At 45.6% G+C, this 24,932-nt stretch overlaps 2 long non-coding RNA genes across 3 annotated transcripts in view; one reads left to right on the forward strand and one right to left on the reverse strand.

Annotated features, from left to right (window-relative positions):
* LOC126473518 (uncharacterized) overlaps nucleotides 1-24,932 on the reverse strand; it is a 675,218-nt gene that overhangs the window by 438,585 nt on the left and 211,701 nt on the right. The window contains exon 3 of the long non-coding RNA XR_007586476.1: nucleotides 10,344-10,369. This is a non-coding gene — a long non-coding RNA (uncharacterized LOC126473518). The remainder of the gene's footprint in view (nucleotides 1-10,343; nucleotides 10,370-24,932) is intronic.
* LOC126473519 (uncharacterized) overlaps nucleotides 1-24,932 on the forward strand; it is a 369,422-nt gene that overhangs the window by 109,942 nt on the left and 234,548 nt on the right. The gene's annotated exons all lie outside the window — the stretch shown is intronic.

Genomic DNA, 24,932 nt, shown 5'->3' on the forward strand with positions numbered 1-24,932 from the left:
CAACAGAGCATGCACAATTTCGGCACTAGTACAGTGTATATCCACCTTTCGCAGCAATGCAGGCTGCTATTCTCCCATGGAGACGATCGTAGAGATGCTGGATGTAGTCCTGTGGAACGGCTTGCCATGCCATTTCCACCTGGCGCCTCAGTTGGACCAGCGTTCGTGCTGGACGTGCAGACCGCGTGAGACGACGCTTCATCCAGTCCCAAACATGCTCAATGGGGGACAGATCCGGAGATCTTGCTGGCCAGGGTAGTTGACTTACACCTTCTAGAGCACGTTGGGTGGCACGGGATACATGCGGACGTGCATTGTCCTGTTGGAACAGCAAGTTCCCTTGCCGGTCTAGGAATGGTAGAACGATGGGTTCGATGACGGTTTGGATGTACCGTGCACTATTCAGTGTCCCCTCGACGATCACCAGTGGTGTACGGCCAGTGTAGGAGATCGCTCCCCACACCATGATGCCGGGTGTTGGCCCTGTGTGCCTCGGTCGTATGCAGTCCTGATTGTGGCGCTCACCTGCACGGCGCCAAACACGCATACGACCATCATTGGCACCAAGGCAGAAGCGACTCTCATCGCTGAAGACGACACGTCTCCATTCGTCCCTCCATTCACGCCTGTCGCGACACCACTGGAGGCGGGCTGCACGATGTTGGGGCGTGAGTGGAAGACGGCCTAACGGTGTGCGGGACCGTAGCCCAGCTTCATGGTTGCGAATGGTCCTCGCCGATACCCCAGGAGCAACAGTGTCCCTAATTTGCTGGGAAGTGGCGGTGCGGTCCCCTACGGCACTGCGTAGGATCCTACGGTCTTGGCGTGCATCCGTGCGTCGCTGCGGTCCGGTCCCAGGTCGACGGGCACGTGCACCTTCCGCCGACCACTGGCGACAACATCGATGTACTGTGGAGACCTCACGCCCCACGTGTTGAGCAATTCGGCGGTACGTCCACCCGGCCTCCCGCATGCCCACTATACGCCCTCGCTCAAAGTCCGTCAACTGTACATACGGTTCACGTCCACGCTGTCGCGGCATGCTACCAGTGTTAAAGACTGCGATGGAGCTCCGTATGCCACGGCAAACTGGCTGACACTGACGGCGGCGGTGCACAAATGCTGCGCAGCTAGCGCCATTCGACGGCCAACACCGCGGTTCCTGGTGTGTCCGCTGTGCCGTGCGTGTGATCATTGCTTGTACAGCCCTCTCGCAGTGTCCGGAGCAAGTATGGTGGGTCTGACACACCGGTGTCAATGTGTTCTTTTTTCCATTTCCAGGAGTGTACATGTTTTTTTTCTTTTTTTTTTTAACAGGTTGGCCACGTAAAAATCTTCATAGATTTATCTTCAAAAATGCTTGCATAACGAAATATTTCCATAAAAATTTTCATCTCCTATTTGACCACCAAAGGGGTTCAATTTCGAAAAAGAGGGTAACGAGTTTTTTTCGTTTCCAATCAAGAAGCCAAATTCATATTTTCATAGATTTAATTTTAAAAATGTTTCCACAGTAAAATTTTTCATAAAACAACATAAATGTTGAATTTACTAAAACAATAAAACACGTACTTACTTCTAATCGAGAAGTCAAATAAGTCCATACCGATTTTCATAAATGCAGCTTTAAAATGTTCTTTAATAATGATTAATTTTATACAAATTTCACCCACTATTCCACCCCCAACGGGGTTAAATTTCTTGAAATGCCAAAACACGTATTTCTTTTTTCACACCGAGAAATAAAATGTCTATTTTCGAAGTTCCAGTTTAAAAATTGCCTTAATAGACACAAGTTTTTAAAAGGCGTTTCATCCCATATTTTACCCCCTTATGAGTGGGGTTTAGAAAAATCGTTTGCTAAAACGATGCCTGCAGTGTAACGTCAAACTATCTGCTAATTTCAAGTTTTTACCGTTAGTAGTTTGGGCTGGACGATGATGAGAGAGTGAGTGAGTCAGTCAGTCAGGACACTGCCTTTTATATACGAAGAAGTTTTTCTTCGTCTACGTGTGAGGAGTTTCTGCTGAAAGTTTGGCCACATATTTTTATTACACCCTGACAAGGGCCCCAGATAGACGTACAGTGTTCTAGAGACGGTTGAACCAGTATTTTGAGAGCCATTTGTTTCACGGATGGCTTATATTACTTAAAGACTTAAGGATTCACTGGACTATGTACTTGCTGGCAAGCAAAAATGTCAGTTAACAGTATGGGGAAAACTTCTGTGTCAGTACTATAGATATACGTAGAGTAGTCTCAGTACCGTTGCACTAGAATTTGGATGAAGCACATTCTACATCTACATCCATACTCAGCAAACCACCTGACGTTGTGTGGCGGAGGGTACTTTGAGTACCTCTATCGGTTGTCCCTTCTATTCCAGTCTCGTATTGTTCGTGGAAAGAAAGATTGTCGGTATGCCTCTGTGTGGGCTCTAATCTCTCTGATTTTATCCTCGTGGTCTCGTAGGAGGCAGCAATATACTGCTTGACTCCTCGGTGAAGGTACGTTCTCGAAACTTCAACAAAAGCCCGTACCGAGCTACTGAGCGTCTTCCACTGGAGTTTATCTATAATCTCCGTAACGCTTTCGCGATTACTAAATGATCCTGTAACGAAGCGCGCTGCTCTCCGTAGGATCTTCTCTATCTCTTCTATCAGCCCTATCTGGTACGGATCCCACATCGCTGAGCAGTATTCAAGCAGTGGGAGAACAAGTGTACTGTAACCTACTTCCTTTGTTTTCCGACTGCATTTCCTTGGGATTCTTCCAATGAATCTCAGTCTGGCATCTGCTTTACCGACGATTAATTTTATATGGTCATTCCATTTTAAATCACTCCTAATGCCTACTCCCAGATGATTTACGGAATTAACTGCTTCCAATTGCTGACCTGCTATATTTTAGCTAAATGATAAAGGACCTTTCCTTCTATGTATTCGCAGCACAATACACTTGTCTACATTGAGATTCAATTGCCATTGCCTGCACCATGCGTCAAATCGTTGCAGATCCTCCTGCATTTCAGTGCAATTTTCCATTGCTACAATCTCTCGATTCGTACAAACTGCATGCTCGTTATTGAATTTTCCCATAACTGGAAAAAATAATTTTGCTCTGGGCGTTCTACGTATTAGTTTTTCTACTTTTACGGACCAGTCGGGCGTATTACGCTGCCAGATATATCATTTGTAGAGGCACGCCAACGAAAACTGCAAACGGAAGCATACGTGGTCGCGCCTGGAATCTAGTGGGCCCGCCTTTTTCGACCCGGCACGGATCGTGTTTGCACAGTGCTCGGGCGACCGCCGCGGCAGATAAAAGCAAGAAGCGCCCAGAGCCGGCGGACGTGATGGTCCGGCACGTAGCCCCGCGCCGGCACACAAAAACAAAGGCCGCAAAGGCGGAATGGTAACGTAACGTAACGCGACGCGACGCGGCGCGGTTCTAATTAGGCCGCGCGGACCGAAGATGGCCATTACATTTCATTCGCAGTTTTTGCCGCAGCGCCACAGTACTTGCATATGCGAGGCGCGCCGCCGGCCGCGCGGGTCGTCGCATGCGAGATAGCGGCACGGCACGGCGCGGCGCCGCGTTTAACCTTTCGGCGTGGGCCGCGCCTGCGTGACTCCGGCCAGGCTCCAGGCCGCCGGCCGCTCGATATTCTTACTGTACGCGAGGCGCGGCCAACTGTTTATTCGGCTGCCACCCGAGGGGCGCTGGTGTTCTCCACAGGCCGGCGCGGCGCGAGCGAGAGTGAGCACAGGCAATGGTGTGAGGCCAACGAGAAAGGGAGCTCGCCACTGTCTCTAGTGACGTCACATCCCGAGTGCTACGCTTCAAACGGCAAGGTGTCGGACAAACGCGAAAAACAGGCAACCACATCTGACGGGTGTGGAACGGGTTGCCTGACGTCAGGCGCTAGAGTAGCCGGATCACCACTGACACCCAGACCTCGTGGCTCTGTCGGTAACGAACATTGTATGTCGATGGAGTACAAACCAAAACACCACCGTTCTGGCTGTGTTGCTGGCGGGGCTGGAAGGTACTAACTGCCACACCACGTATCACTGTAAGTCTCATTGCCTCAGCATGAATTGTTTGTACAACCAACCTACACAGCCTATACCTCAACCCCCACTACAATAATAAATTCTGATCTGAAGCTTAAAGTTAGGCACCTCGTCAAGGGACCTACGCCTCCTGGTAAGAGGCGGCGCACGGTCTGGATGGAAGGATCTTAATTGTGGCTCCTCTCTTTTGAGCCCAACCCGACGGATACCTATGGTAGATCGGGGAAAACCACCGTTCAGGTCGTGTTGTCGGTGGGGCCGAGAGGTGCTTGCGCCTGATGTACTCTAGTAGGAGCCTTGTAGGCTCAACACAAACCGTTAGCGTCATTACCTCAACACTTTTACCACAAGTACCCTTTTATCAGCAACTTTGAGCCAACCACAAAATCAGTTACCTCTCTATTGTATATCGTAAATAGTTTAGCAGGCTGGACATGGAGGTCTTAGTCTTAGTTTCTAGCTTTAGCGTACCCTAATCTCTTAAGTTGCTTTTTAGGATGTTAGATATTAAAGGCATGGTGAGCGATGGCCAGCGTCTTAAGGGTCATTCCAAGACGGGCAATATTATACCTATCTCTTCTCTATTCAATTCTCTTCCTTCCTTCTTTCTAAATATTTAATTTCGTTTTGTTTATTAATATCTCACTTGTTTGTGTATTAGTTATAAGTTTTCGTAATGCTGCACAAAAAATATATCAAATGGATGTAAACAAATAAAGCCCGCCTCCACGTGGCGGGACACGGGCAACGGTGTGACTGGGGACGGGAGCCGGTGTGGTGTTACTTCCAGTCACTCCGGACCCCGGACCCAGTCACAGCGGCCAAGTGGCAACATACGACCCACCATAAGAAATTAGACGGTGAGTCATAAAAAATAAGCTGCTAGTGAAAAAAAACCAAAACATCAATTTAGTTCGTACTGTATGCTGTCGTCCAGCAGAACATGCGCAAACGGTAATTAAAAGTATCGCTGCCGCTACGGAGGACAGGAAGAGCACATCTGTGAGGGATGGTATTGTAGATCTGTGACGAGATACAGCGCGCGGTCGTCGCACCAAAGATCCCGCGTTCAAATCCCACTTATGATTTTTTTAACTGTTTACGCGTGGAACTGTTGCATGGGAGAAAATATTCCTGACATGTAAAACGAAATTTCGGAGTTTGTAGCAATGTTCTTTTGGCAATTTGCTTTCGCTTCGTTAGTTGAACGTTACGTACTTAATACTGATCTTATTATTTTGTTTATTGTTAATTATTATTACTACTATTAGTTCCCCACATGTGACGCAATTTTTTCTTTATTTTTCTGTTCTCACTCTATATTCTGTGAAAGTACTAATTTAACAAATGAAAAACGCGTAAAACAAATGAAAAAGCAATATACCAGCAAACTTAGAAAAATGTGACTAAAGCTTTATCGCTTGATATTTATTATTATACGTGACATGTAAGTACTGTTTCTTTTTGTGCCGCTAGTCATTACTTAGACTTAAAATTTTTTCTCCTATAATTTTGTACTTGTGTCATAGACCAGTTTGAGTGTTTTACTTCTCATGAAGGCACTCATAGTAGCGCCGAAACCTAAGTCAAAAGATTTCTTTATGCGACCGCGGGCTGTTATTGCTTTAATTTTACTTTGTGAACGGTAGCTGACCACACAGCCATGTTCAAAAGTTTAGAAAAATGGCTCAGCTCGCCGCGCATTAAAGTTAACACTCGCAAAAGTCTACTTGTTATCTTCAGACACAAAAACTGTACAAGAAATACAGAGCAAACACTGAAAGATGTGAAGTTACAGTTATGGCGATAATAAATAATGTCAGAAATGCAAGTTAAGTATCTCATCTAAGATGTTCTAAACTTCCTTACAGTCATCCAGCAATGAGATTTTCTTGTAGGAAACAGCATAGCCAGCATACAGCAGGCCTACACAAGGAGCAGTCAAATAAAAACGAGACAGATGGGAAAAAAGTAAGTAAACTGTAAAGTAATCGCCATATCTGTTAATACATTTGTCCCAGTGTGAGATATGCCAGTCAGTGCCCTCATGGAGCTATGTTTGTGGTTGCCTACGGAACCATAATTATACCCAGATGTTCGGAAAAAAAAACAATCGACGGCCACGAATGCTTTCCTTCAGGGCTCCAAATATGGGAATCGCAAGATGACTGTGTGGAGGTTGTGGGCGGGCCCTCATGTTGCCAAGGTTGTTTCAGACTACGCTGCAAAAGTTTCGCTGGGAAGCCCTTAAATATCTTCCATACAGTCCCGATCTCTCCCCATGCGATTTCCATATTTTTTGGAGCCCTGAAGAAAGACATTCGTGGGCGTCGATTTGCTTCGGGCGAAGAGTGCTCACCTGTGTACAGTCATGGTTCCGTAGGCAACAGCAAACATTTTTTCATGAAGGCACTCACCGGGTTGTCTCAAAGTGAGACAGATGTATTAACAGATATGGCGATTACTTTCGAAGTAATGAACAGTTTACTTACTTTTTTCCATCCGGCTAATTTTCATTCGAGTGACTCTTTTAGCTGATGCTGACCGTATTTGATCAAATCACTAACTTTTATTGAGAACATTTCCAGATTTACTGTCACGTCAGCCGAACATTCGCAGTCCAGTACAGGTATTGTAATTGTAAACTGTTGAAGCTGCGTTGGTGAAGTACCGGAACTTCAAGCGCTGATAGAAAGCACCGAAGCTGAAATCGTTATAGGTACGGAAAGCTTGCTGAAGCCAGAGATAAAATTCTGCCGAAATTTTTACAAAGGCACAGACGGTGTTTAGAAAGGACAGATTGCATGCAACCGGTGGTGGAGTGTTCGTCGCTGTTAGTAATAGTTTATCCTGTAGTGAAGCAGAAGTGGATAGTTCCTGTGAATTATCATGGGTGGGGGTTACACTCAACAACAGAGCTAGGTTAATAATTGGCTCCTTTTACCGACCTCCCACTCAGCAGCATTAGTGGCAGAACAACTGAGAGAAAATCTGGAATACATTTCACATAAATTTCCTCAGCATGTTATAGTCTTAGGTGGAGATTTCAATTTACCAGATATAGATTGGGACACTCAGATGTTTAGGACGGGTGGTAGGGACAGAGCATCGAGTGACATTATAATGAGTGCACTATCCGAAAATTACCTCGAGCAATTAAACAGGGAACCGACTCGTGGAGATAACATCTTGGACCGACTGATAACAAACAGACCCGAACTATTCGACTCTGTAAGCGCAGAACAGGGAATCAATGATCATAAGGCCGTTGCAGCATCCCTGAATATGGAAGTAAATAGGAATATAAAGAAAGGGAGGAAGAATTGTCCGTTTAGCAAGCGTAATAGAAGGCAGATTTCAGACTACCTCACAGATCAAAACGAAAATTTCTGTTCCGACACTGACAATGTTGAGTGTTTATGGAAAAAGTTTAAGGCAATTGCAAAATGCGTTTTAGACAGGTACTTGCCGAGTAAAACTGTGAGGGACGGGAAAAACCCACGGTGCTTCAACAACAAAGTTAGGAAACTACTGCGAAAGCAAAGACAGCTTCACTCCAAGTTTAAACGCAGCCAAAACCTCTCAGACAAACAGAAGCTAAACGATGTCAAAGTTAGCGGAAAGATGGCTATGCGTGAAGCGTTCAGTGAATTCGAAAGTAAAATTCTATGTACCCACTTGACAGAAAATCCTAGGAAGTTCTGATCTTACGTTAAATCAGTAAGTGGCTCGAAACAGCATATCCATGATGGAGAGGAAAGTCCACTGGACCTGACGGGATACCAATTCGATTCTACACAGAGTACGCGAAAGAACTTGTCCCCCTTCTAACAGCCGTGTACCGCAAGTCTCTAGAGGAACGGAAAAGATCACAGGTAGTTCCAGTTTTCAAGAAGGGTCGTCGAGCAGATGAGCAAAACTATAGGCCTATATCTCTGACATCGATCTGTTGTAGAATTTTAGAGCATCTTTTTTGCTCGCGTATCATGTCATTTCTGGAAACCCAGAATGTACTCTGTAGGAATCAGCATGAATTCCGGAAACAGCGATCGTGTGAGACCCAACTCGCTTTATTTGTTCATGAGACCCAGAAAATATTAGATACAGGCTCCCAGGTAGATGCTATTTTCCTTGACTTCCGGAAGGCGTTCGATACAGTTCCGCACTGTCGCCTGGTAAACAAAGTAAGAGCCTACGGAATAACAGACCAGCTCTGTGGCTGGATTGAAAAGTTTTTAGCAAACAGAACACAGCATGTTGTTATCAATGGAGAGACGTCTACAGACGTTAAAGTAACCTCTGGCGTGCGATAGGGGAGTGTTATGGGACAATTGCTTTTCACAATATATATAAATGACCTAGTAGATAGTGTCGGAAGTTCCATGCGGCTTTTCGCGGATGATGCTGTAGTATACAGAGAAGTTGCAGCGTTAGAAAATTGCAGCGAAATGCAGCGTATAGGCACTTGGTGCAGGGAGTGGCAACTGACCCTTAACATAGACAAATGTAATGTATTGCGAATACATAGAAAGAAGGATACTTTATTGTATGATTCTATGATAGGGGAACAAACACTGGTAGCAGTTACTTCTCTAAAATATCTGGGAGTATGCGTACGGAACGATTTGAAGTGGAATGATCATATAAAATTAATTGTTGGTAAGGCATGTGCCAGCTTGAGATTCATTGGGAGAGTCCTTAGAAAATGTAGTCCATCAACAAAGGAGGTGGCTTACAAAACACTCGTTCGACCTATAATTGAGTATTGCTCATCAGTGTGGGATCCGTACCAGGTCGGGTTGACAGAGGAGATAGAGAACATCCAGAGAAGAGCAGCGCGTTTCGTCACAGGGTTATTTGGTAAGCGTGATAGCGTTACGGAGATGTTTAGCAAACTCAGGTGGCAGACTCTGCAAGAGAGGCGCTCTGCATCGCGGTGTAGCTTGCTATCCAGGTTTCGAGAGGGTGCGTTTCTGGATGAGGTATCGAATATATTGCTTCCCCTACTTATACCTCCCGAGGAGATCACGAATGTAAAATTAGAGAGATTCGAGAGCGCACGGAGGCTTTCCGGCAGTCGTTCTTCCCGCGCACCATACGCGACTGGAACAGGAAAGGGAGGTAATGACAGTGGCACGTAAAGTCCCCTCCGCCACACACCATTGGGTGGCTTGCGGAGCATAAATGTAGATGTAGCACAGGCTTCAAAGATTCTTCGAATCAATCATACTTTGTCTCATCGAACCTCGGTTATCAGACGGCAGTGGAACACATGCGTCGTAAGCCTTTTGGAAGTTTAGAAAGAGGGAATCAGTAGGTTTATCAGCATCCAGTAATCAGCATGACAACGCGTGGGAAGCCGCGAGCTGTGCTGCCACACGAGCGCTGTCTCCTCAACTTGTGTTGACTTGTCGAGAAGGTTTTTTTCCCCCCTGAAAACGAAATTACGTTCGAGCTTAGGATATGCTCTAGTCTCCAATAATAAAGGGACATTATGGACGTCGATCATGTGCGGCTTCCATGTATGGTTAAGACATTGTACCAGTTCCTTCCGGCGACACTAATTCAAATAACTTTAGGAACATTTTGGGATGATTAAGTAGGCCTCATTCTTGTCCAGTAGAGGCAGTAGATGTAGTGCCGCTTGACCCCAGTATCAGTCTTACTTTTCTTCCTTGCTAGCGCCTTATGTTTCCGAAAGAAAATTCTCATTCTAAAGACGGCACAATCATAGCGAGAGATACTAAAATAAAGTGCACTGAACTGAAGACGAGAACCCCAATAGGCCTATGCGCGGATGATAGCCACATCCCCCTCAGAGTTTGGTGGCTTCCCTCTGGGACCCCTTAACAAATTTTCTGTTCCGCTTTTGTCTGGTACTGATGGAGTCATCCCACATAAAGTCTGCCAATGCGACTTCTTAGTACAGTGACTGCTGGTGGATCTGGATGGTCAGACAATGATCCTACAGTATCCAGATTAACAGTTCTCGCTCGTCTCTTATTTCTTGGGGAAACATGACAATTTAACAGTTATCCACGGGGAGATTTTTGGAGTGAGAACGCCTTCGTCTGTTCTTCCGAATGCCTCAAGTTACGCTGGCGCAATGATCAATGCGCTTCCATGGCACTCGACTTCCACGTTTAGGAGAAAGTGACTCTCGAATAGTAAAATACGACAGACGCACAGTAATCCAATAGTAATAAGTAGACAATAAAAGTAGCGCTTGCTGCTCTACTTTACCGATGAAATGGAACAGCGCCTTACCTTGGAGTACTTTTGCCACCGGTTATCTGAAACAAAACAAACAAAAGTGGTTAGAAAAAGTTGAGGACTTATTGAACAGCGTACCAACTGACACACAAACAGAATCCATAAACTATGTTTTTCTGGAACGACTTAAACGCTAAAGCGAAAAACTATTCCTGGAGCAATGCAACTTTATAAACTAGGACACGAAGTGTCTCACAAATTCAGGAGATAAAAGAGTAAAACTACTGCATCTAGGTGTATAATTAAAGTGAGTTTCATCTTCAGAGTTTTTAGATAGAGCAGAAACGCACTCTAGTTTATATGGCGTTTACGAGTAGAAATTTACATAGCAGGACACATCAAAGTAACGTCAACGCAGCGATTCTAGCTGATTTAAAAAAAATAAAAAATTAAAAAAAATTAAGTGCAAGCGGCTGCATTAGAGTGCGCCAGAAGATAGCATTAATAGCGACCCACACTTTCCACACGAACATCGTAAAGACGAATGTGTTGGGAGACACAGTCTTACGAGCACTTTCATTTCACGCATTGCGGAACATCGTTTTCTGTTCTTGGCAGTATTAATAAGTTGTCAGTATTCTGATAAATAAGTCACACTCTCGTGTCAGCCTGGGTTAACTACAGCTATGATTTCGTCCTGTGTATATGCGAACCGAACGTAATATTCAATGTAGTCATCAAGACCAGAGTAGTGATGTCAATTTTGCGATCGGTTCGGGGTTTGAGCCCGCTCTTCACGAACACGAATGCTGTGCCTCAAAACAGTCCGCCATCTCGCTCGTTGACATCAACAGGGACCGGAAGCTTACCTACACTCCTTTTGGGGAAAGGCAAATGTTATAATCACTATCCGATTACCAGTCAATGGATGTACGCATGCCGTTGTATCTCCTTTACCATCTCTGTGTCTTATGTCTTTCAGAAGGGCACAAATTTCTCTTCTCTAAATGCAGCTTCGACGAGATATTTATTTTTTATTTATTTATTGCCAAATTATAGACCAGTCACCTGATGTTTAAAACAGGTCGTACATCTTACAATTTTCGTTCTTCATTTTTTACAATTTTCTTTTCTTTTGTTTTATCTACAACATTTACCAAGAGTGATACTTTTCAAAATAACTATAATTTAAGGTTGAAATATAACTAAAATTTTGTTGTTTTTTAAGAAGAATATAAAAAGAAGATAGGATACAGGAGAGATTTGATAGTACCATCACCGAATGTGACTGACGGTTTCTTCGAGCAGTTAACCGCCAGTCACACACACACACACACACACACACACACACACACACACACAAATGGTTATTAGTAGAGAAATAATGTTGCTTATCCTATTTATCCGACGAGATATACAAGCAGATTTCGCTTTTATTTCGTTAACAAATGACGATTAAGCTCGAAAATCTCTCAACTTGGTAAGCTCGCGGTAAATTGTTGCCGATTGCTGTCACGTGCACCGGCCACCAATTTGACTGAAACAGCTCGCAATGTACAGTGTTGATCAGTCCTTCGACACCCGCGCAATGGAATGCAAAACAGTCACTTTTGCGAGTGTACATTAAAGAACAGTAAAAGCATAGAGAAAAAGAAGCCCGTGTGTGTGTGTCATTTTTATTAAATTCATTGATTTATTTTTCTTGCAATATCCGAAAGGCCTTCTGTTTCAACCTGGAACTCACCTTGTTTTATTAATAGATCAATCATGAAACAGAGTCGCTGCCACAAGATACGATCGATCGATTGTTTGATAGATGACGAATGTTGCTTAATCTAACTATGTTACAATGCTCGTAGCATGGAATCTAAAGGGACTGATAACAGTAAAAGCTACAACAGAAATAAATATCGTTCTGCTTGTTTTGCGAAGAGAAAGGTGATACAAATAACTTAGACAAGTCGGTAGATATTTTTACCTTGGCAGCAATCAAAATGAGAAGAGACAGAAATATAAATAACAGAAGATGAGAACGAGGACGAATGCGACTAAAGAAGAGACGAGAAAAAGCAAGCTAGGATTAATGACTGAAGGAGGGAAAAAATGGCTGGGAAAAGAAGGAGTAAAAGGGCATTTGCTTCACTGTTGAACAAGAGGGAATGGCCATTATGTTAATCGTTGAAAGAAAAATTACTGCAGCAACAAAAGGAAGTTACTTAGCTCTTTCTCAAATGCAAACTGGAGCCGGTTTTTGCATACACCACGGGGTAGCTTGTTCAATAGGCAGGAAGAAGCAGTGGATATGAAGATTTAGAATGTTTTCGTTTTACAGACGGGTACAGCAAGGATGCGAGTGAAGTCAGTTCTTGTGTTACTGTTATAAAGCAACGCGAGGTGTTTGGAAGTCAGAATCGGACGACGTATCGACAGCATGTAGCGGTCAGGTAATTCGACTGGTTACAGCTGTCCCAACTAGGTAAATGCGGCACTGACAAAATCGAACAAGCGATTTGCCTCTCCGGTTGCCGAACGTATATTTTTGATGACCGATTTCAACAGGCCAGGGAATTCCTTGAGACAGTACAACATTGTCTACATGCATCGTTACCGCTGACACGTCTGTTTCCGTTCTGGGTGTAATGTGCGTTAGCAGCCAGGTGAGGTATTCATTACGGTTGTGCGGTTGTCTTCGCACAAATTTATAACAATTCATCTCACTGTCAATTTATCGCCCACTCGGGTGGAAGTATCCCAAGCTACTACCCAGGGCCTCACGTAGACGGAGAAACAAGCATACAGGACAAAAATGCTTCATCGCGACGTGTGCACTTGACGCCTTGCATAATTTGGAGGGGAAAAAAAAAACCGCGACTCGTCGGACCACATAATATGCGTATATTCGCTACCACCTCTGTTCTTTTCTTTATAGACATGGAGATTTACGTACCGCTGTGAGCAACGACCTTTTGGTAGGTATCCGAATCCAAATGTCCATTGGACGCAATGTTCCCAACGAAACTGGTTGAGACGCGCTTGTACATTCACTGACACTGAAACCGACCGTCACTGACGAGGTGTGGCAGCCGTCTCTGGTCTCTGTCTGTTAGCATCGTTCTACGACCATTGTGTTTAGGCCATATTCATAGCCGCGAGCCGGCCGCGGTGGTCTAGCGGTTCTAGGCGCTCAGTCCGGAACCGCGCGACTGCTACGGTCGCAGGTTCGAATCCTGCCTCGGGCATGGATGTGTGTGATGTCCTTAGATTAGTTAGGTTTAATTAGTTCTAAGTTCTAGGGGACTGATGACCACAGTAGTTAAGTCCCATAGTGCTCAGAGCCATTTTTCATAGCCGCGAGTTGCACACAGTTCCTTGGAGATTCTCTGGACAGTCCGTTTTGATACACCAAAGAATTGAACAAGTTCATTCACGCGTTCGTCGTGGGCACGTCCAAACATGCTCGCTCGCTCCTGGTATTGTCACCTCTTCACGTCGACCCACAGTACCATTCCTCATTCCTCTGGCTACAAAACCGAATTTTTCAACTGAACCCGCATCGAATGCGGCAGCCTTACGTGACCTTACCGGGAGGGCGTGTATTCCTACATGGTACCAAACTACTAGTTGACTTCGGATCCAACGTCTTGCTGCCTCAATAACCTCACCCCAAGTGTTCAGTTCTTCTATTACTCGCACTCTTTGACTTCACTATCATTACGTTTTAAGAACATGTGCTCATCTTTTATTCACCAACGTAAGCCTGTTTTTATTAAATACAACGTGATCCCACGATTATTTACTGATCTGTTACAAGATGGTGGTTCTACGTCTGGCGTTTCTTGGGGGGGGGGGGGAGCCAATATTTTTCTTAATTTATTGCCAAGTTTGGGCTTGACAACATCTTAAGGGTCCTGCAATATATGTTAAACACATAAAATCAAATACTTGAAAATGGCATATACGGCCGAAACACGTCTTGTACTTAAATAAACAATACATCGCTCAAATGGCGGTGTGTTCTTTTAAAAAATATTGTAGGACTGTTACTGAGCAAAATCAAAAACAGTTTCCTAGAAGTTTGTAACCGGAATTTCCGAACATCCTGTATATGCCATCTTTCGGGCATATCCGAAAGAACGGATACCATCGGCGACCATGCAGCTCGTTAGAATGAAATTACAATGAAATCAATACCCCTAGCTGGATACAGGCGTTGATATAAGTCAACGGGGATAGCTGAAAATGTGTGTCCTGACCGGGACTCGAACCCGGAATGCCCTGCTTACATGGCAGTCGCTCTCTCCATCCATCTGAGCCACCGAGGACACAGAGGATAGTGCGACTGGACGGACTTATCTCTGGCACGCCTCCCGTGAGACCCACATTCCCAACTTATTGTTCCGCAATATATTCATAGTGCCGCTGCCCATTATGCTCATTACATACTCGCGGCTTTTTACTGACTCCCGTGAGATTCAAATGTTCAAATGTGTGTGAAATCTTATGGGACTTAACTGCTAAGATCATCAGTCCCTAAGCTTACACACTGCTTAACCTAAATTATCCTAAGGACAAACACGCACAACCATGCCCGAGGGAGGACTCGAACCTCCGCCGGGACCAGCCGCACATATCATGACTGCAGCGCCTTAGACCGCTCGGCTAATCCCGCACGGCCTCCCGTAAGAGTTCGGGCACTGTTTGTGCATCCGCACAGAAGAAGGTGGTCAAATGGCCGGTGAGCCTTAGCTATATATATAGATGAAGATGGTATCTGTTCTTTCGGACATGAGTGTAATGGGCAGAGGCACTATGAATATAGTGCGGGATAATAAGTTGGGAATGTGGGCCTCACGGGAGGCGTGCCAGAGATAAGTCCCTCTGTGTCCTCGGTGGCTCAGATGGATGCCGACACGGTAGCTCAGCGTGTTCGGTCAGTGGGTTAGCTACCCTCTGTAACAAAAAAAACTGAGTTAATGGTTCAACGACGAACTGAAACGGGTGTCTTGCGACGTCCGCCCCGAGCACATATAACGAACGAAAACGAACAAAATGAGATTTAAAAAAAAGATGGATTGAGCGTCTGCCATGTAAGCAGGAGATCCCGTGTTCGAGTCCCGGTCGGGACACACATTTTCAACTGTCCCCGTTGACTTACATCAGCGCCTATATGCAGCTAGGGGTATTCATTTCATTGTAATTTCTTTTTATTACAGTGCGTATTTCCTCCAATGAAAAGTCTATTTGTCTGTCATTTTCTGTGATTTAGTGACTAGTTTCATTTTCCACTTATGCTACGTTCTTATGCCGTAATTTAAAATAATGTTTCTTACATTGCGTAAGCCGGCCGGGATGGCCGAGCGGTTCTAGGCGCTACAGTCGGGAACTGCGCGACCGCTACGGTCGCAGGTTCGAATCCTGCCTCGGGCATGGATGTGTGTGATGTCCTTAGGTTAGTTAGGTTTAAGTAGTTCTAAGTTCTAGGAGACTAATGACCTCAGCAATTCTTTCTTACATTGCGTTTCTGAATGTGTGCATTACTATCCTTCTTTTGCCTCTGGAGTATTCACCACACTTTCTCTTGCGGTTCATAAAAGTCTCGTTGCATACCTTTCGTAAATCGCTCCCAATACCGGTCTTTTAATTTCCGCATATCCTTGTTCATCCGATTACGAATGATGTTACACTCCGTATAATTGCTTAGATGTTATGCTCCGTGTAGTCGGTTACTGCCTGTGCCAAACTGTGACTGGCTGTGCTAATGGTTTGCTAATGAAACACCCCGCCTTCGCCGGGCAGCGGCTGCTCGCTGCCGGCGACAGGGAGTAGCCGGAGGCGCCGCCGCTACGCCTCCACAGTCCTCGGTCCGCATCGACCCCGGCCGTGCAGCAAGGAGCCGGGCCGCGCGATATTTCGCCGGCGGGCGGCCAAGTGCGCGCGCGTTGTCCCCGGATAATGCGGCAGGTGGCGCGCTAGTGCGACGTCGGGCTCCCGCGGGAGCCCTCCGCTACAGGAGCAGCGAGGGAAAGCACCCCGCAGGCGCAGTCGATACTCGGCCCCTCGCTCCAGCGGCAGGTTAATACCGGGCCGGCGGCTCGGCTCGGCCCTCCACCGCCACCGCGCGCAACAATCAATCACTGGGGCTTTCACAGCCGTTCCGGCGCTCATTACTTAAAGGGAGAGCGCGCGGCGCCTGACGTCTGCGCCGGCGGACTAAGCCGCAATAACGCCAGTAATGTGTGTGTGTATGCGTGTGTGTGTACGCGCGCGCGCGAGCGCCCGGAGCTGGCGGATCGAAACAACGCCGCGCGCCCGATGGCTGCTCCACTCGGCGCCGCCGGCGGGGCTTCCCCGGATTCTGCCCAGGCGCGCCAAGGCAGACAGGCCACCTGCGTGCTGACAGGCTAACAAGTAATTCCCAACCGCACCAGTCGTCCTCGTAATTGCTCGGGATGCGAGAGCCATCGTGCAATTGGGATGATGGGTTAGTCTTTCCCTACCCTGACTCAACAGTATTGTTGGCGGGTTAGTGATTCCCAGGACGGCAGCTGTTTTCTAGCACTTGCTCGAAATAAACTTGCTAAAAATCCTTGCAAGAGGCAATAATTTCTAGTATTTAGCGGCCAATGGGAACGACCAAAGAGAATGGCTGCGTTCTGCTCTGAAGACTGAATGTATGGACGGCCCGTATAATTAAAAATCTGGAAGCAAGAATATGGGCACAACCTCTCACAATGCAAAAAGTTACGCCTCTCGAATGGACACGCCGTCATCATCAGAAATACCTTAACATAACAATACACTCAGGTGACGAATGTCGCGGGATATACGCACATATACAATGGCTGTAGCATCGCGTACGCAACGTATGAGAACGGCAGATGTCATATTTATTCAGACGATTCACGTTAAAAGTTTTCCGACACGATTACAGCCGCACTGAGCCAGATCGCTGGTCAATCATCAGCGATCGGCTTGTTATCTTTGGCGCGTCCCCTGGCATGAGCATCTTTGCGTTTTTGGCTGGGGCGCGCGGGACGGCGAGAGGCAGTCGGTTTGGGGCGGCCGGTGAGACTGGCGGAGTTGTGGCTCGGGCGTAAGCACATGTGTGATGTCTGTTACGCTGCGGCGGCTACTGGTTGCCTGGAAGGCATTTCATATAAACTGTGCCAAGCCTCGCAGTGAGAGGGGAGTCCGGAGTTGGTGTTGGCCCAGATGTTTGTACAAATTGAGGTGCCTGTGTGAGAAACACGGCGTGGGCCTGTTGGTTGCTTCGGCCTTCTGGCAGCCACCGCAAGCGGATGTTCGGCCGGAATGTCTACAGTTTGTGGTGAGCATAGTGTGAACAAGTTCTCGTAGGATGTGCTCCCAGCCTGACTCTTTGCCTGCGTTATTTGTGGGTGCCGACCCCTTGTCTGTAACTGCTTCCGGGAGCCCTGGAAGATTTCACAGCAAAACTATGTTTTGGTGGTATTCTGTGTTTCTGGCTCAGCCTCCGCCTAGAAAGAGGAAAGATTTGTGCCTCAACTGAAAGGGGGGGGGGGGGGTTCGATTGGACATCTTTTGGAATTCCTTAATGCTGTAATTTAAACATATAAAGAAATTGTTCTTTCGGAATAAGCGCCTGTTTCTTTAGGACACTGCAGTTCAAACAGGAGAGGCGTAATGTTAATGAGTATTTGTTATTCGCCAAATGAAGTGTATTTAATGTCTTGTAGTTTTCTGGGGCACGCAGCTGTGTTACTGAACTCATTTTGAAGTGTTCTGTCGGGTGAATGACTGCTCCCACTTCAGTGTATTCTTTTCAGTAGTATTGTAAGGTTTTTTGGATATTTGTCAGTGGGGTGTGTTGATTCAATTTAGTTTTTCTCCTTCTTTTGAACTGCGGAGAACTGTTTAGTTTATCTGGTTATTGGCTTAACTCGCGCTTCACGCACTAAATCAGCTGATATTGAAATTCTTTTTTTTAATTCCTGTTTAATGTCAGACAGATTCAAATGTAACTTCATTTATGTTATTTGAAATAAATGTGTTGGATTGACCTTAATGAATTAAGTGCAATCGAAGTAAGGGACCCAGTCCTTCGTTAGTGCTTAACAGTGGCGTGTGGTTCGGGTTGTGAGCCCCGTGCTGGGACCAGGCACGACGGGAATTAACAGACTGTGAACGCGGAGTGGTACTTGGGGCTAGAGGTATGGGACAATCCATTCCGGAAATCGTTAGGGGATTCAGTATTCCGAGATACACGGTTCCAGAGTGCGCCGAGAATACCAAATTCTTGGCACTGCATGTCACCACGGACAATGAAGTGAGCGACAGCTTTCACTTGACGACTTACAGCAGCCGAGTTTGCGTAGAGATGTCAGTGTTAACAGACAAGCAACACTGCGAGAAGTAACCGCGGACGTCAGTGTGGGATGTACGACGAATGTATTCGTCTGGACAGCGCGGCGAAATCTGGCGTTAATTGACTAGTAGACGACCGACGCGAGATCGCGTCTCCTGGGCTCGTGACCGTATCAGTTGGATCCTAGACGACTAGAAAACAATGGCTTGGTCAGATAAGTCCCGTTCTCAGTTCGTAAGATCCGATGGTAGCGTTCGAGTAAGGCGGAGACCCCACGAAGCCATGAACCCAAGTTGTCAACGCACTGTGCAGGCTGGTGGTGGCTCCATAATGCTGTGGGCTGTGTTCGCGTGGAATGGAGTGGGTCCTCTGGTCCAACTTAACTGAGCATTGACAGAAAATGTTTATGTTCGGATAAACGAAGATCATTTGCAGTCATTTATGGACTTAAAGTTCCCAAACAACCGCAGATTTTTTGTGGGTGATACTGTATCATATCGCCGGGCCCGATAATTCGATCGTGCAATAGCGCGCACCAAACATTACCTTTGGACTGCCTCTGGTGCACTCCATGACCTCGTCAGGGGGTTGTGAACCCCAAATGCGCACATTATGGCGATTCACTACTCCACTGACAAAAAAGGTCGCTTCGTCGGAAAAGGCAAATCGTCTGAGATAATCATCATCGTCCTCAATACGTGATAGCATTTCGACCGCAAAGTCATATCGACGTCTACTGTCATTGGGCAACAATGGAAGTTTACTGATGTGTGAAAAAAACTTATTTTGTAAACAACTAGACACCAGTTTCATATTTGTACCATACTTCTAGCCTGAGTTATCAATTTATGCAATCAGGGAAAGAATTTTCGGACACCCTGTATCTCGCGAAGCTGACAAATCTTTAAGTCGGGATTTTACGCTGCTATCACTTATTAATCCTTGTTTTGTTTTTGCTTTGTTCTCTTGGCATTCTGCGAAGGTTACAAGAGGTCATTATAGAGACTCAGTATCTGAGGGAAGATACGGAATCCTGTTGATTTTAGCTCCGCTGTATTTAACTTTGTTGGTTGCACATGTTGGGGTAACGTACTTGATAAGTTGTACCGTTTCCATTTAAAGAATCAGTTGGTCTTTGTCACTGTGGTTTGTACGCTGATGGCAGATTACGCTGGCGGCCTGAAGATGACGCTTTTTGGCGCCTAAACTGGTAGCATGTTTTGAATAAACGACGTCGGATTACAATACAGCTGTTGCTTTTAATTATCATTATTCAAGTACTTTGAGCCTTCACGACTATTAGTCGGCCACAATACCATATTATTGCACCTGGATGTGAGGGCGCTTCGCTCGGCTTATGGCGAGATATTTATCCTGATATTTAACGAGGACCCGCTGAACCACTTGACAGTATATGCACAAGTCTTGAAATCGTGATTCTTGAAGTTTTCCTGGCGTACTGAATTTTCGATGAGATTTCGGGATTGCAGCCGGATCATGTTGACTTCTTACTACGATATTTCGGCTGGCACTCTTCCAACCATCTTCAGGTGAGTGTCCGTCACCGCAGACTGCAAATTCCCGGCGTCACGAACGACACACTCGCCTTTCGCAGCGAAGTAAGTCGGCCGTAGCTGAGCACTGTATTACCACAGGACACGCTATGGATTTTTCTGCCACGAAAATCTTGGCCCCAGCGAAAACTCTCTGCGATTCAGTAATTAAAGAATCTGTGGAGATACGCCAAGCGCAAAATCTTACAAATCGTGTTGGCGGTTTTCAACTGGACAAGGCTTGCGACCCGGTGATCTCTGCAATTTCCTCTCAGAGGAGACAATTTATTGATAATGGCACGTCTGGCGACATCTGACGTCTATTTTTAGCGACGCGGCGCGCATTCCGACAGAGCGCGGACATGTAATTTTCATCTTACGCATGCGCCTGTGCGCCACAGATAGAACAGTAGCTCCAGAGGGCGCGGATTTCGATAGAGGACGCTCCTGTGACGGAGGCTAATGAGCATGCCTTTTAGCGCCAATTTTTTGCTATAAAGTTGACTCCGGGAACTTGCAGTTTCCAGTGACGGACACTCACCTGAAGATGGCTGGACGATTGCCAGCCGAAATATCGTGGCAAGAAGTCAACATGATCAGGCTGCAATCCCGAAATCTCATTGAACAGTCTAGAAAACATCTGCAATGCGATGCCGTTACGTCTTCACTTCACAGTGCTTGTTTACTGCAACGCCACGGCGTTTTTCCCGTAACGGCCACGGGAGGCCAAGTGTCATTATATCGTGGTCGGGCAGTACCGGGCTGGAATGTTTGCAGCAGTCGGTCAGGCCGCAAGACTAATCCACGTGAGCTGATTCTCGAGCAGGTAGCTGAGAAGCATCCTTCTCGGCTTCGGCACTTTTGAGTTTTCACGCTACTTTATTTTCCGAATCCTGCCTGGAAAATATAAACGTCTTCAGTAAAGTTATTTTGAGGAGGGGGAGCGCATGACCCTCTTCCCCCACCACCAACTCCTCGACTGTATTCACGGCTAGTTTCTTCCTGCTGATATCGTATTCGGACATTTTGCAAGGTGGTCTGTCCCTCGTAACCTCGCTTTCACCTTTCAAAACTGGGCTGACCTAGGTAGACATTCCCTCTTTTGTAGACATATGATTCTGCGGTGCCGCTCCGTTGCTTTGACGTCCAGTGTGATTTATTTATTTATTCATTTATTTATTGCCAAATTATGGACCTGTTACCTGATGTTTTAAAACAGGTAGTACATCTTACACTTCTCATTTTACATCTTTTTTGTAGTTTTCATTTGTTTTCCTCTTCAACATTTTACAAAGAGTAATACTTTTTTCAAAATAACAATAATTTAAGGTTGATATATAAACAAAATTTCCTTGTTTTAAGAAGAATATAAAAACACGACAGAGTACAGGAGAGATTTCTTAGTGCCATCACCGACTGTGACTGGCGCTGAATGCCTCGGAATGGTTTCTTCGACCGCCAAGGTGTTCATCCGGGTACAAGAGTTGGTGCTTTCTTGGCTAGATCGCAAACACCTTACGCTTATTTAATGTTACATATCGTCTTCCTCCTCCGGTTCTTTCTCATTGTCACTGTGAGTGTCGCTGTCCACCCTCTGGAGGTTGTTGTTACGTTGCATATACACCGAGGAGCCAAAGAAACTGGTACACCTGCCTAATATTGCGTAGGGCCCCCGCGAGCACGCAGATGTGCTGCATGGTTGTCCATAAATCCGTAAGAGTGCGAGGGGGTAGATATCTATTCTGAACAGCACGTTGCAAGGCGTCCCAGATATATTCAATAATGTTAACGTCTGGGGAGTTTGGTGGGGAGCAACTCTGTGGCTATTCTGGACGTGTGGGGTGTGGCATTATCCTGCCGGAATTGCCTAAGTCCGTCGGAACGCACAACGGCGATGAATGGATGCAGCTGATCACACAGGATGCTTACGTATGTGTCACCCGTCAGAGTAGTATCTGGACGTATCAGGGGCCCAATATCACTCCAACTGCACACACCTCACACCATTACAGAGCCTCCACCAGCTTGGACAGTCCCCTGCTGACATGCAGGGTCCATGGATTCATGAGGTTGTCTCCATACCCGTACACGTCCATCCGCTGGAAACTACTTGAAACGAGACTCGTCCGACCAGGCAACATGTTCCCAGTCATCAACAGTCCAATGTCGGTGATGACGGGCCCAGGCTTGGCGTATAGCTTTGTGTCGTGTAGTCATCAAGGATGCACGAGTGGACCTTTGGCTCCGAAAGCCCATATCGATGACGTTTGCTTGAATGGTTCGCATGCCGAGACTAGTTGATGGGCCAGCAATGAAATCTGCAGCAATTTGCGGAAGGGCTGTATTTCTGTCAGGGTGAACGATTCTCTTCAGTCGTCGTCGGTCCCATTCTTGCACCGATATTTTACCGGATTCCTGATATAGTCGTGAAATGATCGGTTGGGAAAATCCCCACTTATAAAATGACTTTTATCTTAATAATATGAATATTTATGTATGTGTTTGGAGAGAGAGAAAGAGATTGATTTTTGATTGATATTTTTACTTCAAGTCGTCACTGATACCTGGATTTTTGGTTGCAGCCTCCTTCAATAATCAGCTTCTGCACCAGTTGGTGACGTATTACAATTTGGAGGAAGTTATTGTTCTTTAAGGTTTAAAACAGGACTGTGTAAGTTACTTGGTCGTATCGCGGATAGCTTTGAGCCCAAGTTTTCGTAGCTTTTCATACCTAAGAGACCACTGTTCAAAAATGGTTCAAATGGCTCTGAGCACTATGCGACTTAACTTCTGAGGTCATCAGTCGCCTAGAACTTAGAACTAATTAAACCTAACTAACCTAAGGACATCACACACATCCATGCTCGAGGCAGGATTCGAACCTGCGACCGTAGCGGCCCTCGGCTCCAGACTGTAGCGCCCAGAACCGCACGGCCACTCCGGCCGGCAAGAGACCACTGTTGAAGTAATTAAGATCAAACAGCAATCCGCTTTTCGCGAGAAAAGGAGAGTGCTTGGCACACAAACTCCCTTCAAAGCACACGTTCTGCTACATCAAAATTGGTCAGTGGAGTTCAGCACCGTACTATTGTACAACAACATAATCCAATTGCTGTAATTAAAAAATTATGAGAGGTTGTTACTTATTGAATGAAAACTATAGAGAATGCATTTCTTTTCCTGTATTTTAGTGAACTTTATACACTTACAGTTCTGTCGATTGATAGACGGCGACTATATTGAAGTTCACCTCCTTTTCCAAAAACAAGATATTTCTGTTCTTCATTTTCAGAAAATTTGTATACATAAATGTTTGGATACTGTTACACATACTTTACTCGGTTTTATCACTAAAATATCAATTTTTATTAAATGTAACAATACGTTCTGAGCGACGGCCTAACAGCACGTCCTCTTTCCACAAGATACAGATTAACAGTTCTATTTTTTTATATAAATCAATTGAGTCCATACTCAAAGATTCACAACTACTATCGTTGCAGGGATTGCGTGCTAAAGAGTTTGTTGCTGTGCAGCTGCGCTTCACATCACTTCAAGTACTTTTTGAATCAAATTTACATTTACGGTATTTACATACATTACTGAGCTTCTCAGAATAAAATCAGAGACAAATTAGTTAAAAAAAGGGGGCAGTGAGGCTCAGATACCATTACACACTTCATCGCTACCTCGGAGATACTGTGTCTCATCGCTCGTGCGCCGACTATAACACCACGTTCAAACTCAATTAAAACTTGATAACCTGCCATTTCAGTAGCAGTAACAGATCTAACAACTGCGCCAGACACTTGCTGTCTTATATAGGCGTTGCCGACGGCATCGCCGTATACTGCCTGTTTACGTATCTCTATATTTGAATATGCATGCCTATATCAGTTATCAGTTCCTTTGGCTCTTTAGTCTAGGTATGATCTCGAATCGGGATTTAGGCTCGAGGGACTTCCTGCTTCAAGCCACTGCGTCGGCTCACCGTGCGTCTTGCGACGGGCCGGTAAATAAGAAGTGCGGTTGCAGAGTGTTCACACGAATGTGCGTATACAAATGTTCCTTAAAATGTTATTGCAAATTTTGGCTCTCACGTAAATCTCAGGGGATGATTTCCATACTTGGTGAATTAGTACACTGTTCCACACCCGCGCATTTGTTATAGTTTTTGAATTAATTATTCACTCATACATGAGTATAGTTTATGCTAGGGAACAAAATTAGGCGATTATTATAGCAAAACCAGTTTTTCACGAGACTGTTCAATCACTATTTCTTGGCGTTGTCCTTTTCTTTCACACAATGAAATTAGCACTGGTGAGACAATTTACAGTTTTACTTTAATAATAAACTGACTCCGAGCCCCGAATAGCAGTAGTGTAGGCTGCTATGAACGAAAATCACTCAATCAATTCGAACAGAACCACAATTCCCAATGTCCTCTTTGTGCTAGCAGTTTTGGCGCGAAATCACAGATCGCCACATGTTCACTTACGGCGATGTATACCTCGTAATTCGTACTCACACAAATAATCGTAGCACGTCCAGTTCAACAAATATATGCTTGTACACTTGCACTATTACACAATACTCTCTGTCGAAATAAATCGGCGCGAAAAACAATTCTCAAACGAACACATGGGCCACCCTCAAGTGGGGCTCGCTCGCCACCCACCCTCCAAAAGTCTGACCAACGACTGGCCCCTGGCCAAGACGGCTCGCTTATATAGGCTCTGATGT

Source organism: Schistocerca serialis, chromosome 4 (genome assembly GCF_023864345.2).
Source record: "Schistocerca serialis cubense isolate TAMUIC-IGC-003099 chromosome 4, iqSchSeri2.2, whole genome shotgun sequence".
Classification (NCBI taxonomy): domain Eukaryota; kingdom Metazoa; phylum Arthropoda; class Insecta; order Orthoptera; family Acrididae; genus Schistocerca; species Schistocerca serialis.